The following is an 11,042-nucleotide window of genomic DNA, read 5'->3' on the forward strand; positions in this document are numbered from 1 at the left end:
CTCTCTGATCGTGATGCACAGTTTGTTAACTGTTTACCCAGTAACAACTGCTCTCTCTGATCGTGATGCACAGTTTGTTAGGATAAATAACATAGTGCCTTACAGTTTGGACACTACACACTGGAAACCAGCTGGAATAATTAATGATTCCAGGATGAATATTTTTAAGAAGAGTTTATAGGAGATGACCTGGGACAAAATTCATAATGAACCAAATGTTAACATAAAATTTATCTACGCCATGATAAATTCATATCATTATTTGAAAACAGGTTTTCACATAAACTAATTAAAAAGGACACTAAACGGCCACATAAAAAACCATAGATCGCTAGAAAATCAAACCACTCCATCTTTCGACTAATTATACAGCAGCTTCCTGATATGTTCAACAAAGAATAGGTAGTCTCTATTGCAAAACGGTTTTTCATTTATTTAATTTGTGATGTGTTTCACTCTCACAGGGGCACGATTATTACTATTGACCTACTACCAATATAGACACTGACCAGATGGGAGCAGCGTACCTGGTGCGTAATGACTGTTACTCAGACAAATTTATGATGCATGTAGTATCAGTGAGCATAGTGTCCATGTGTAGAATGCGGAAAGCATGCAATCCATGTGTAGAATGCGGAAAGCATGCAATCTATCCGAGTTTGACCAAAGGCAGATTGTGATGGTCCAGAGGCTTGGCACGAGCATTTCAGAAACTGCACGATTTCCCAGGTGTGAGGAGTACTGTGGCGAGTGTCTTCAACACATGGTGCAACAAAGGTGAAATAACATCCAGAAGTTGTGGGGTTGGTCGGCTGGCCAAATTTCACTACAAATGTCGGGACGTTGTAGGTGAGCAGACTGGTAAAACAGGACAGGTGGCAGGCTGGTGGAACTAACAGACTTTAATGCTTGGCACAGAACAAGTGTGTGTGAACTCACAGTATACCAAACACTCCAAACAATGGCACACCGCAGCCGATGACCCATGCATGTGCCAACGTTAACACCACGACATCAGTAACTACGACTGAAATTGGCATGTGACCATCAGCACTGGACGTTGGCACAGTGGCAGAGCGTTGCATGGTCTGATGAATCTGGATACCTCCTCCATTATGCCAAGGGGAGGATGCGAATCCGTCATCTTCTAGGGGAACAGCTCCTTGACACCTGCCCTGCGAGACGGGGACAAGCTGGCTGTGGCTCCATTATGCTTTAGGAAACATTCACATGAGCACCCATGGATCCAGTGGAGCTCGTGCAAGGCACCATGACACCCAATGACTATTGTACTCTGGTTGAAGATGACATGCACCCCTTCATGACAATGTTTCCCTGATGGTAGCGCCATTTTTCGATAATGCACCATGTCACAGGGCCAGGAGTGTGATGGCATGGTTCAAAGAATACAGTGATGATTTCCAATTGATATTCTGGCCCCCAAATTGCCAGATCTGCATCCAATGGAACAAATCTGAGATGCGATTGAACGTGGTGTCAGAACTTACTGCCTGCCCCCCACCCCACCCAAGAATTTTCCAGAATTAGGCGTGGTGCCAACTTCCTCCAGCAACCTACCAAGGCCACATTTCTTCCACGCCATTATTCATGCCAAAGGTGGACATACTGCCTTTAGGTAGATGGTCATATTGTTCTGGCTGATTAGCATATGTAATTCATCACTAACTCAATGCATTTTTCCAGAGAGACTGAAATATTCTGTTGTTACATCCCTCTTTAAAATAGGTGATAGAGCTGTCAATAACTATCGACCTGTTTCACTGCAGACATTTTCCAAAATTTTTGAGAAGATGATGTATTGTAGAATAGTATCCCACCTTAGCAATAATAATATCTTCAGCAAATCATGGTCTGGGTTTCAGAAGGGTTGCTCTACTGAAAATGCCACTTACATTTTCACTCATCAGATTTTACAAGCATTAAACAATAAAATAATGCCAGTTAATATTTTCTGCAACCTATCTAAGGCATTTGAATATGTGGGTCACATAATTCTAATAGATAAATTGAAGTTTTATGGTCAACCAATGGATAATAGCATATCCAACCAAAATAATGCAGAAAGTTGTACTTAATAAGTCAACAAATACACTCTGAGTGGGGAGGAATCACATATGGGGTCCCCCAAGGCTCAGTCTTATGTACACTATCATTCCCCAAACACGAAAACGATCTTCCAACTAGAGCACAATAAACAGAATTAGTTCTTTCTGCAAATGGCACTAGTATAGTATTCAATCAAAGCATACATACAGAAACAGAAGAAACAGTAAATAATGTTCTTACAAGTATTATTGGCTGGTTTTGTGAAAATGGTTTCACCTCAGTTTTAAAAAGCCACAACAAATTCAGTTCTGCACACTAGGGATACTACACCAATGATAACTAACACATGGTGTGGAAACAATAAATAGGATGGAAACTTCAAAATTCTTAGATGTGCATATCAATGAGAATTTAAACTGGAAAAAAAAGCCCGGTAGTCAGGGAGATGGAGTGACCATGAACGTCATCCTGGATTAGCAGTGTGACTCCCCCATGAGAAGTGATGCCCTCCTTGGATGAAGGCCAAAATGGACACGGAAGGAATGCAAGAGCTCAAAGAGGCCATGAGGACGCAATTTCGTTTTCTGGAGGCAGAGAACAAGCAGGCACTGCGATTGTAAGCACAGCCCCAAGTCCTCTGTTGAATCAAAGGCTGCAAACATTCCAGTGGAGGAGAGTCACGACAGTAAAAGGGGAGAAGGGAAAAAATGAAGGGGTGTCACCTCAGCAGCTGCCGAGTGCCAGCCTTCGAAGACTCACTACTACAGGGCGCGGAAGCTAGAAGATCCTGTTCCATGAGCTCTACAGAGCCATTGACATTCTCCTTCTGTCTGTCTATGGAATCTAGGACAGAAAAGTGGTTGGCAGTGGGCACTGGCGACATGGGGGTCAGCTTGGTGAGTGTATCATGTGGTGAGACCATCAAAGAGGAATCCAGAGTCAGTGAAGGAGAAGACCGTCTCCCTTTTTTTTGACGTCTTGGAGCCTTTCCGGTCGGTTGGCAGAGGAAGACTCAGATGTGTGTTTGCTGGAGGGGTGTAGGAAGGTTTTGCAGGAGTATTCCTCTTGTCCTTTCCACTCTGCCAAGTCTCTTGTCTAGCAAGTGACTTCACCCTGTGAGGCAAAAGTTTGGTGGCTTTTTGCACAGCTGGAGGAAGAGACAGGGATGCTACCCAAGACACTGGATGATTTTACAACCATGGTGCTGAATTTGAGGTTGCACATCCATGTGACCATGTCCTTCATGGAGCAAGAAATAGCAAGAACAGTACAGAGAGTGCCAGATGGTAGAATGCAGGGCTTGCAACTAGCCAATAATTTGGGAATGACCGGGTAAGGCACTTTTTCCTTTACCCAGATCTCCTGAACAGCCCGCTCATCAAGATACACATGGCAATCTCGAGAGAAGGCTGCATGGTCACCATTCCAGTTGATACAGCGGGGAGGAGGCAGCGGACAATTGCCCTCGTGAGCATCCCTACCACAAGTTACACATTTGGCTGGGTGGCAACAGGACATCTGAGTGCGGTTGGAACGATGACACTGGTAACAGCACATCGGGTTTGGAATGTACAGTCAGACTGTGATAACTTCATAGCCTGTTTTGATCTTTGACGGAATCAGCACCCTTTCAAAAGTGAGAAAAAGAGTGTGTGTCTGTACTGAGGATGTATCTACTGTTTTCATCACCCAATGGACTGCAATCTACATTTTTCATCACACGATGGACTGATCAGAGATGTGTATGTGGATTTCTTCCTCGGTCAGACCTTCCAGCAGCCCAGTGTAAATAATGTCATGAGAAGAATTCAGCATTCAATGGGCCTCAACACCAACAGGATACCCATGGAGAAGCGAAGTGGCAAACAGTTGTTGTGCTTGATAATCAGAAGCAGTCCCCAAAAGCAAAGTGCCATTGCGTCAACAAGTGCAGGATTTCACAGGGCCAGCAATTGCATCAACACCAGGCTGAATAAGAAATGGATTTAGCATAGCAAATGACTACCCGCCTTCAGTACGTAAAACGACAAGGATCCAGCTTGGAGGGTCTGAGTCAGGAGCTTCATTATGTTTACGTTTCATAGACGTTGACTATGAAGATGATGATCAGCTCATTGCAGGAAAATCCCCACGATTGCCAGTGTTTCCTATGGTGCACTCCTTCCAGCTTTCCAGCTTCCCCCCCCCCCCCCCTCACCTTCCCTCAGAGTTAGGCTGACCTGCCTTAGGTGATTGTTTACGCCTCAGGTCACACCTCCCGAACACCTGATGGAGGGATCAATCGGCAATTTGGGGCAATTTGGGAAGGTAGCAACTCAGGCAATCACCCCTCCCTGGTGCTGGCCTACAATAAGGGGTACATGCGAACTCTACCTGTCAACCCTGGGCTGGGAATTATGCGATACCCAGTCACCTGTTACACGTAAGACGCGTGGGCCGGCCTTTGGGAGCACACAGGGAGGAAGAAGAAAAAGAGGAACCTCAAACACTGAAGCAGAGAAAGGATAAGAGAAGGTGAACATACAAAGAAAAAAGGGATGAAAAACAGTGGTGAGGCTGATCAGATGTCAGCTACTCAAAATGTGGAACACATTCCCAAGGACACCCCAGACATGTTCCCTGAGGGAGGGGATACGGAAGAACAAGAGGATAGATATGCAGCACAAAAGGGAACAGATGCTACAAAGGCTGGTGCCTCATGGTAGCAAAGCACTAACACACAAAAGACGGCGACACCCCCCCCCCCCCTCCGAGGATTTGAAATGGTTGAAGTACAGGATCAGTCATGGTAGAATTCACAAAATTGGTACTTAATGCTCTAGACAAATATGATTGTCACTGGCTTATGTGTATAGATTTCTGAGCCTTCTGATACCACTGACCACAAGACTGTATTAAATAAGCTAGAAGCATTAGGAATGAGAGTGGTAGTGAATTGGTTCCCATCATGTCTAGTAGATAAGGTGCAAAGATTAAAGGTATCATCTACCTGAAGTACGTCTGAACGTTTAGTAAAACACTTTTCAGAACCAAAACACATGAATATAGGAGTTCTGCATGGTAATATATACAAACCAATACTGTTTGCAATATTCATCAATGAATTTCGCAGTAGTGTCACTCATGGGGAAAAAAATTCTCTTTTTGCTGATGACAGAAATATTGTTGTCTTTGAGAAAACTAGAGAATTCCTCACAGAGAAAGAAAATGAAACACTCAAGAAAGTTTACTCCTGGTCAATAGGGAATAAAGCAACATTGAAAATAAAGAAGCTACTGCCACAAATTTCAGTTTGAAGAGGGGAAAGTAACACTTAAAATTAATGAAGATTGCAGCTTCATAGACTGTGTAACAAATGCAAAATTTGTAGGAATGAATATTGATTCTGAAGTGATGTACATCAATTTGTAAAAATGCTACATTCCTAGTCGAGCTATCTACTCAAGAGCTCATTGACTCCTCTCCAACATTTTAGGGGTGATTGGTGGCATTTCACAGGATTTTAAAATTGTTGCACTGTTGTTGTAGGCAGGAATAGTAGGAATGAATCCACATAAACCTAGGATTGGCCTTATGCCTGCATATAAAATGCAAGTAGTTAAAACATGCTGTACTGAAATTGGTATACTACACACTTCAGAAACTGCTGGATGTTCCAGATGGAAGAGGAAACTGTCTGTCAATGGACAGTAGCCTGTTGTTACCTGTGGTTGGCATGAGGCTTAACTACTAAGTGGTGGCAGGTTGCAGGAGTTATGCAGAGATGAAAAGGCTTGCACATGATATACCTGTGTCTTAAGCTGCATAAAACCAGCCTTCAAACTGAAAACCACTCCAAAAATAGGTCTAAATATTTTGTCCAGCTAAAGAGGTTGAAGACAGAAATGGATTTTAGATTAGCATTAATATCATTTCTTGTTGAAAAGTGTTTCTACAATGTAAATGAGTATGTTAGCTTTTAATATTACTAAGCCCTAATTCATTGTTAGTTTTTTTTTTAAATACTGTTAACTGATGTACAATCAGTGCTGTGTTTGTCATTGGAAAGAATATGTCTGCTGTTGGATTTCTGTTTCCTCTCAGTGCAGTGAGACACACCTCTGCTGACATGGGATCTGGTGCTAGTCTAATTGTGATGGTTATAATTTTGGCAGGTTTTTGTGTGATCATGCTTTATACTTTTTAGCAGTGCTACATAATGTGGCCATGTCAAGAGTTTCATATCATATCAAAGTTTCATGAGTTACATAGATACTGAAACTTTCTGGTAGATTTAAACTGTCTATTGGACTGAGACTTGAACTGCGACCTTTGCCTTTTGCAGGCAAGTGCTCTACCAACTGAGCTACCAAAGAATGACTAAACTTGTCCGAACAGCTTTACTTCCACCAGTATGTCTCCTACCTCACTCCACCACAGAGCAAAAATTTCATTCCGGAGACACTCCCTTGGCTGTGGCTAAGCCATGTCTCTGCAATAACTATTCTTCCAGGAGTGTTAGTACTGTAAGTTTCGCAAGAGAACTTCTGTTAAATTTACAAAGTAGGAGACGTACTGATGAAGACAAAGTTGTGAGGACAGGTTGTGAGTTGTGCTTGGGCAGTTCACTGGGTAAAAGCACTTACCCACAAAAAGCAAAGGCCCCGAGTTCAATCTCAGTCTGGCACACAATTTTAATCTGCCAGGAAGTTTCATATTGGGACACACTCCACTGCAGAGTGAAAATTTCATTCCATTTCATTCCACCCACGTCACTGATTGACTAATTGTGTATTTTGTAATTGCATGAATTATGTAATTTGTCCGTGTAATTTCAATTTTTTAATAGTGTTTTCTTTTCAAAATTTCTTTCATTTATTTACTTATTGTGCATGTTGCACTTACAATGTAGATGATGTATTTTGTGATTCTCCTCTTCCAAACATGTACCAAGCGAGGTGGCTATTCTAGTCTTAATGTCCTGAACTGGCATTTGGGTGTAATAGGGTTTGTTCCCCATCTAAACATTCTCACCTGGGTTTTCCACAGTTTCCCCTAAACACTAAGGTGACTGCTGGGATGGTTTCTTTGATTATGCCATGACCAATTTCCTGCCTATCCTCACCTTATCCTATCTTGCTTTGTTACCGATTCACATGTATATATCATTTCTGTAATGTTTCCGACATTCAAGAAGTATTATCTGTTTGCATTCTTATGTCTCACAATGGGGGAAATTTGCTGACTACATTTGGGTAAAATATCTCAATTTAATTGTTCGTCTACATAAAAAAAAAATTGTTCTGCTCTAGCTACTTGCTACATCAACTGGTGTAACCTGTGTGGGGAGAACAGACCATATCATGTTCTAAAATAAATTTATGGTGCAACTACTGGCAGATAACCACTTAAAGGCAATAACTCAACCTACTGAAGCTGAATCTATTAAATTAGCAATGTCACTAGATCTCAATTAATAGTTAGTTGTGTTATCGTAAATTCAGTTGCATATTATGTAGGAAAATTTCTTTTCATAGCAAGATGGACAGACCTAGTAACCCACCACTGTGTGTGTGTGTGTGTGTGTGTGTGTGTGTGTGTGTGTGTGTGTGTGTGTGTGTGTGGGCGCGCGCACGTGCTCACCACACTGTACCAAACTAATTAACAGAACTTCTCTTGTAGTAAGCACATTTTTGTAACATGTTTAGTCACTATCTGTAGAATAACACTAGCATTTGTGAGCTACACATAATGCTTTCTAACATATGTTATTTTTCCTGCCCTGTATTAATTACTTTACATGTGATTCTCATACATTAGTATTGCAGACAGACACACACGTGCTACAGCTACCAGTATGATATGTGAAAACAGAATTGCATGTTCACATAAGACAGCAAGTGAAAACACTGCCAATTTTGACAGGAAAACAGTAAATATTTATTGCCCAGTACCATACATATTGTAAAGGCCATATAATTAAGAACCCTGCAAGCATCTCATGCATTTTCCATGTGGTTCAGTCCTAAGTAATATTTACAGCTCTCAACTAGCAGTTTCATTATAATCCATTGCTTCAGTTACATGAATTATTCTATGGTGCCTTGTGTTAACAATGAAATGTTCCAGTGCAAAACAAATAAGTTAAATATGTACCTGCATTATCTGGTATAGTGACTGTTCCTTCTACGAAGATATACAGAGGTACGTGAGCTGCTAACTTATGCCGACCCACATTGCTTCAAAATGTAAAATACCTTAGGAAATATTCAGTTGTGATGGCTGCACAACATAACTACAGCAAAATGGTTGTATGAGACAAATATTTAATGGTGTGGATACTAACTGTGTTACTACTTGTGACTGGGGATTGAAACAGTTTTAGAATAGGCAAAAAAATCCTACATGGACTTTATTACTGACCACAGAGGGATGGTTGTGAAAGACCAGTCTGAAATAGTGAATATTTTCAGTGACTATATTTCTTCAGTGGGGGAAGCTATCAATTACAAAAATACTAACCTGCAGTATAACTTTAAAGGCAATCTATCTAAGCATAGCATTTAGCTAGCCATCACGAATTGCAAAGAAATAATAATCATCATTGGCTCTTTCAAATCTTCAAGTTCTGCATGTCAGGATGGATTCAATATCAATGTATTAAAAGTGTGCAGACAAAATGTGTCCGTACCTCTGCCTGGAACAGTAAATAATATAATAGAATCACACACCTTCCCAGACAGACTAAAATAGCCCAGGTAATATTAATCTTTAAAAAAGGAGACAAACACAAAATAGAAAACTATGGACCACTACTTCTTGTCTTTTCGGAAAGAGTTGAAAAATTCATATATATATAAAAGAATTATAAGTTTTCTCAACACACAAAACTTAATCTATGAAAATCAAAATAGATTCTTAAAATGTAAATCAACTAGCACACCAGATGCTCAGTTAATTGAAGAGGTAATAAGTGACAAAGAACAAGCAACATGTTGCACGTATGTACCTTGACCTTGAGAAAGCTTTTGACTATGTACGAATGCTACTATCCTGCTAGATACACGAGTAACCAAAAACAGCTTGTACTGCTTAATACTGAAAGTGGTGTTCACAAATCCAAAACCATTAATATAAAATATCAATTGCCTCATGGCTCGGTATTGAGTCCTCTTCTGTTTTTGATTTATGTAAATGACAAAATACTGCACTGAAAGTTCCAAGGTAGTTCTGTATGTGGATGATATATCCATCACGTGTCAAAAAGAATTATTTAACAAATCATAGATCCATTGAGATAATGTGATGAATGAAACTGTTCAATACCTTAATGAAAGCCACTTAAAACATGTCTCACTGAGTTCAATAACAGTGGTTTTAATGATGATAGTAAACTATAAATAGGCAATGAATTAGGCTACCACATGGATCAATTTGTTACAAAAATCTTTATTTCACATCCATATCCGTTGACTTCGCCAACTCAACTAAATTATCACCTCCAAACTTAACACAGACTTCGGGCTACGCCACAGATCAAACAAGATTTCAAGGTGGGTACATTAGTACACACTCTTCTCCGTGAATTAATTCCTCTTTGCTTTCCTCTACAGATTTCTCAATATGTAGATTGAATAAAATGAACTATCTCACCTATCGGCTCCCTTTTATGTACTTAGATCCATAACTGCAGCCAGATTTATGCACTATTTGTTGTTAGTTATACGCTTATTATCCTGTATTTGGATCATCTTCACAAATTACTGAGATGTCCCATTTTTTAGACTTTGATTATTCCTGCTCAAAATTTTACTCTGAACTGTTAATCACAGCATCAAAATTTAAATATAAAATCTTTTTCTGTTACGTGTGCTAGAATTTAAATTCTCTTTCCAGATGAAGAGACATGTCATGATAGTAAAACAAAGGGAATTGGTACATTCGGTTTAAGTGGTAGTTTCCTTAAGTAACCTAACTGCGCAGAACAACTCATCACAATGTCCGTGGGACAATTATCACACAGTCGACATAATCTTAACACGTCAGAATAATTATAAACAATTGTTGTACGTTAGTACTTAACCTATCGGACTGAGTATCCTACAGTTATTCGAATGAGGACTGCGGATGTATCCAGAAATTATGAAGAACTTTCTTCCTAGGATATAGACGTTTACATTACACTTCTGTGGTTGAAATCAGTGAACACTTACTCAGTCACCTGCTTTCTTCTCTGTCCGAAACATCATAGTCAGGCAAAACGATGCGTACAACTACACTTTATTTCTGGAAGTCTGAATATTGTCACTAGACACATAATAATCTACAGTTCGGCCATCACATTACACATCACACAATCTCTCATTTATTCAACACGTAAATGACTTTCACACAACAGTAAAACTTTTGCGGCATCTTAAACTTATCGCGACATGTTCACAAAGTTTTCTGCTAGGCCAGAGATGTACAATGATAGCGTCGATAATCTCTGCAATGATAAACGCTTACTTGAGTCGACTGTATCGTAGCCAAGGTCTGTTACGTTTAAAGTTAGCCTGATCATAGCTTATGCTACATCAAGCGGGGCATTTAATACGACAACAACGCGTAGCTATTAAATGGACGGCGAGACTCGCAGAATGGACGTCACGTATCACTGTTGGTTAGTTTCATATTCCATGGATCATTCTTTACGGTAAATCGTAATGATGTGGAACAAGTAATGTTACAGTTACATAGCAAATTAATATATAAACATGGGTACATGCTGAATGTTTATAGTTTTATCCCTTGAAATAGACCGATATGAGTTAGCAGTGGCGGCCGCGGAGCGATTCCATTGGTGGTGCCAAAAAAACTATCTGAAAGGTGTGCGAAAAAGATGGGGCATTTGCCATTGACAGAGGCCGCCTTCGACATAAGTTTGAACTGAAGTGCATAACAATGGATGTAGTTTGGATTCTTTTCTACACTTTTGTTGTGGCTGTCAATTTTTT

General features: G+C 40.3%; 1 protein-coding gene across 4 annotated transcripts in view; it reads right to left on the bottom strand.

Moving 5' to 3' along the window:
* LOC124722134 (inositol hexakisphosphate and diphosphoinositol-pentakisphosphate kinase) overlaps positions 1-10,631 on the bottom strand; it is a 577,166-nt gene extending 566,535 nt beyond the window's left edge. For 2 of the 4 annotated variants that reach the window (XM_047247339.1, XM_047247338.1), the window contains exon 1: positions 10,260-10,630. The gene's annotated coding sequence lies outside the window, so the exon portion shown is untranslated. Of the gene's footprint in view, positions 1-10,259 lie in introns of all 4 variants that reach the window. The other 2 variants (XM_047247341.1, XM_047247342.1) reach the window with 2 other exon arrangements.
* Positions 10,632-11,042: the final 411 nt, after the last annotated feature.

This window comes from Schistocerca piceifrons, chromosome X, assembly GCF_021461385.2.
Source record: "Schistocerca piceifrons isolate TAMUIC-IGC-003096 chromosome X, iqSchPice1.1, whole genome shotgun sequence".
In the NCBI taxonomy this organism is placed as follows: Eukaryota; Metazoa; Arthropoda; class Insecta; order Orthoptera; family Acrididae; genus Schistocerca; species Schistocerca piceifrons.